Source organism: Urocitellus parryii, chromosome 8 (genome assembly GCF_045843805.1).
Source record: "Urocitellus parryii isolate mUroPar1 chromosome 8, mUroPar1.hap1, whole genome shotgun sequence".
NCBI classification, from domain to species: domain Eukaryota; kingdom Metazoa; phylum Chordata; class Mammalia; order Rodentia; family Sciuridae; genus Urocitellus; species Urocitellus parryii.
The window spans coordinates 153,919,583-153,924,174 of NC_135538.1; the positions used below are offsets into that span (position 1 = coordinate 153,919,583).

At 42.2% G+C, this 4,592-nt stretch overlaps 2 non-coding genes across 2 annotated transcripts; both read right to left on the bottom strand.

The window, feature by feature from the left end:
* Positions 1 to 522: 522 nt before the first annotated feature.
* Trnai-aau (transfer RNA isoleucine (anticodon AAU)) lies at positions 523 to 596 on the bottom strand. The gene has a single exon. It is a non-coding gene; the product is annotated as a tRNA-Ile (tRNA).
* Positions 597 to 1,295: 699 nt separating this feature from the next.
* Trnar-acg (transfer RNA arginine (anticodon ACG)) lies at positions 1,296 to 1,368 on the bottom strand. Its single transcript has one exon. It is a non-coding gene; the product is annotated as a tRNA-Arg (tRNA).
* Between the last annotated feature and the right edge of the window lie 3,224 nt (positions 1,369 to 4,592).

Sequence of the window (4,592 nt, forward strand, 5' to 3'; positions counted from 1 at the left end):
GAATCGTGATCAGGAGAGCTCAGAGCTCTTGACTCTAGGGGAGAGAGGGATCGAACCCGGGGCCCCGCGCATACCAGGCGAGCGCGCTACGGCTCGAACCACCAGCCCAGACTGGGAGGATGCGGATTTGAATCCTCCCTAGTTTATCCGCGCCCCCCCCCCCCCCCCGCAAAAAAGGGACCGTTCCTCGTTCAAAGGAATAGCTACCCCACGAAAAGCCATCTCGGTGGTCCGTGAAACCTGAAAAGGTCTTCAGAAAACAAATTTCTAGGGAGGGATTCTCCTTCCATGGTATCTCTTGAAAACTTGGGAAAGGAGGTTGGATTCAGGACTCATTTGGACAAGAAAACACTGCCCCGCCACAAGCTGTAGAGCTCCAGGAGGACAGAGCACAGGTGCGGCGGGATGAGGGGGTTTAAGAACCGAGCGGCGTCGATGTGGATGAGGTGATCCTTGGAGGAGATGAACCCGCTGTCTCGAGGATAATTACGGAAATGCTCAGGAAGAAAGCCAGGCAAAACCTGGCCCGTACGGGGATCGAACCCGCGACCTTGGCGTTATTAGCACCACGCTCTAACCAACTGAGCTAACCGGCCACTCGAGAGCCGCTGTTTCAAGTTACAGACAGCAAAGTCTCCGCCGGCTGGAAGCCGGGGGCTCGTCTTTAATAGACAGAATCTCGCTTCTCGGGGTGCTGCTCCTGGGGACCGTGCTCCTCCCGCGTCCTGCTCCTCGGAACTCCGGTTCCTTGGGCGCCGCGCTGCTCCCGGGTCCTGCTCCTTCCAGGTCCAGCTCCCGGTGCTGCGCAGGGAAGCGAGTCCGGGCGGAGGCGGAGGCCCGGATTCGCGGAACCGAGCGCGGGATTCGCGGCTCTGCCCCGCGGCTCCTCGGGACCGACGCTCCCCAAGGAGGCGCCCTCCGGTTTGCGGTGGAACCGGGGGTCTTGCCCTGCAGAAGGTTGGGGTGAAGGCTGGTAGACGCCTTCTTAGTTTTGTTTGCTTCTCCTTAAAGCACCCTCCATGGAAAACTGCAGGTCTTCCCACGACCCTTTCCCCCATCGGTCGGTAGCTGGAAGAAGTTCAAGAACGAAGTCTGAGATCAGGGTGTGCTTTTCGTGTTACCGGCCTGGTTCCGAGTTAGGCAACTGCTAAAATCGTAATGCAAAGTTGGCGCTAGACAAACAGAAGGCCACTTTACAGTGAGTGCCATCTGACATCTTGCAGAATTCGCTTCTGTATCCGTAAAACTTGAGCAAGAGTTGAGTTGACCTTTCGGCCGGAAGAAAAGGGGAGCCCCGAGCCAGCCAGGAGTCGAACCTAGAATCTTCTGATCCGTAGTCAGACGCGTTATCCATTGCGCCACTGGCCCGAGCACGGGAGGCTGCCTAATATGATAGTTGATAAAACACCATTTCCACGTCATTCGTGCGGGCACCCTGATGAAACTCACCGCAAAATTTGGATCCTGGTGAGTCTATTCAGATATGATCGATATCTGATTTACTCCTTTGTTTTAAATTCCTAAAAGAATTAATTTAACCTTTAAAGCATCACATTTGCATAGAAGGAATTGTCTTTTTTTTCCTGTGTGCGCTTGTTTCTCTTGATGTACTTGTGACCTCATCACTAAATTTTTATCTGTTAATTTGCCACAATAATCCCACGTTTACTATATTTATTCTCACATATACTTATAATGAGTACCAGTGACGTGTGCTTGGATTACTAATGAGTACTCAGTATTATTTCTAATTAAAAGTTATAAAATAAGGTACGTGGAATACATTTAGTTATAAGAATTACATCTTTTTATTGCTAATAAAGGAATAACTCATTACAGGAGAGATGCAAGGCAAAATTGTATGATACATCTTGCAGCAGATAAAAGCACGCAAAACAATCTGCAAGCAAAAGGAGGCAAAGTTCAATAAGAAACACACACTCTAGAAATAGTATTTTGCATCAAATGTTAGAAATTGATTTATTAACCAAAAAAAAAAAAGAAAACAGATGTTATCTTTAGATAATTGCTCCTTTATTTTAGTTTTCAAAATTAACAAAATAGACACTTCAAAATATGTAACTGCTTTTAAGAAAATGGTTCGAGACAGAGAATAGTAACATCCTTAACAACACAAACCTAGAAGCCAGAATGCAAAGCTCCTTATCCTTGGCTACCTTTTGCCCAAATGGCCATGGCCAAATCAGGGAGGGAGTCTTCTTTGTTCTTGGAAGTCCTCTGCAGAACTTACAGTTCCATTGTTTCAAGACTGGCTAAATGCTAGGCTTCAGCACTGCCCCAATCAGGATGACTTGGAATCAAGCTTTCATTTTCAATTTTGGAACCCCAGAGAAAGCACAAAGACTTTGTCATTAAGAAATTGGGCTTTTTTCCCTCGGACGGTGGTGCACGCGAGGAGGTGATAGGGGAGCGGCCTCCGGGCACCTCTTCAGCTCCCTTGTGGCCTTCCCTGGAGGGGTGCGTGCCCTGAGATCCTGTAGGATAGGAGACACTGGCAGAGCCTTGCTTTCAGGTAGCTGTTACCACAATAAACTTGACGGACAGCAATGATGACACTGAAGATGTTTCATTGATTGATGCAGAAGAAGAGACAACTAATAGACCAAGAAAATCCAAAATCCGACATCCAGTGGCATCATTTTTCCGTTTGTTCTTCCCAGTCAGTGCCATTATAGTCTATCTTCTCTGTGAATTGCTCAGCAGAGCTTTATTGCTTGTATGGTGACAATTATCTTGTTGTCACATGACTTTTGGGCAGTGAAGAATGTCACAGGTAGACTGATGGTAGGCGTAGGCCTTCGGTGGTAGAATCATATTGATGAGGATGGAAAGAGTCATTGGGTGTTTGAGTCCAGGAAGGCATCTCCTCAGGAGAATAAAACTGTTTCAAAAGCTGAATCGAGAATCTTTTGGTTAGGACTAATTGCCTGTCCAGTGCATGGGTGATATTTGCCATTAGTGCTCTCTTCTCCTTTAGAGTAAAATGGTTGCCTGTGGTTATCATGGGTGTGGTACTACAGGGTGCCAACCTGTAGGGGTACATCAGGTGCAAAGTGGGCAGAATTTAACGGGAAGAATTTAACCAGCATGGCTACCTGTATCTTGGAAAGCAGTATTTAAAACAAAACACCGGAAATGAACAGACTTCTTGAATAGAGAGAAAATTATGTTTTCTGTGATATTGGGGAATGGCCTAAGAGATACTTGATTATGAACTGTTTAGAGCTCAGTCCAGTTGCAAAGAGGAGCATTGGGTTTTTTTTTTGTTGTTGTTGTTTTGTTTTCACTTATAAAGTTACCATGAAAACTGTTTTCTTTTTTTTAAAACAAAGTTTTTATTTTCTTTTTCTAGTAGTTGAGGCTGGGAAGTATGATATCATTAAGAACATTGTCAGAATTTATTTTATGGTATACATATGTATGCATATAGTAATGTATCCGTATATCCCAAATTAATGGGTTAGTTTACATATGTTACAGAGATATTTTCATTTTGATCCACAGAATAAGGGATGTTCTTAGTTGGTCTCATACTATTTCTGTAGGTTATTTTCGGAAATAAGTTGATTCCATGATTAAGAGTAAACACTTGGCTTGTGTATGAGTTAAAATGTTAGAAAAAAAATTGTTGATTTAAAATATATACTTCATGTTGAAATTGCTTACCTTAGACATGCACAAGTGAAAAACAAATTCAGGCTGGTAGTGTTAACTAGTGTCTAAAATTTTCTTTTATTTTTATACTTAAGGCCTAAATAATAAATGGAATCTTTATAGTTTATGTTTAAGCGATACCCAGGGATTGATGTTGTTCTATTTATTTCATGGAAAGGATAGTCAGATTTTATTTTGGAACTTCCTGGAAACTCTGAAATGGTCTCTGGACTAAAAAAAAAATCTTTTAGCACTAAATGAATATTATTCTTATATCATAGTAAGAATAATCATTTAAATACTTGGCATAATAAATGCCTAAAGACATTTTATGAATATTTTTTCTTGCTATAATGGGGTTATTGTAAATCATACAATTGTATTAATAATATTTCTTGGGCTGGGGATGTGGCTCAAGCGGTAGTGCGCTCGCCTGGCATGCGTGCGGCCCGGGTTCGATCCTCAGCACCACATACCAACAAAGATGTTGTGTCCGCCAAGAACTAAAAAATAAATATTAAAAATTCTCTCTCTCTCTCTCTCTCTCTCTCTCTCCCCTTTCTCTCTTTAAAAAAAAATAATAATATTTCTTAAACAAGGCAATATATTTAACTGTAAACTAAACCAATCTAAAAAATTATTGTAGACAGTTGTAAATTCTGTTGTAGGTACTAGAAACTTTGTTGGAGTCTTTTAATCAGCAGATTATGTTGTGAATGTATTTGTACATTGTTAAAATATTTTAAAGATGTTTTAGTTGAATAAATGTATATTGGAGTAATAGCTTGGAAGCTGCACAACTTTATATTTGTATAAAACTATTGTTTACAAAGCAAAAAAAAAAAAAAAAGAAACTGGGATTTTTTTCTTGGTGGGGGGGTTTGAACTCAAGGCCTTGTTTATCCAAGGTAAGCACT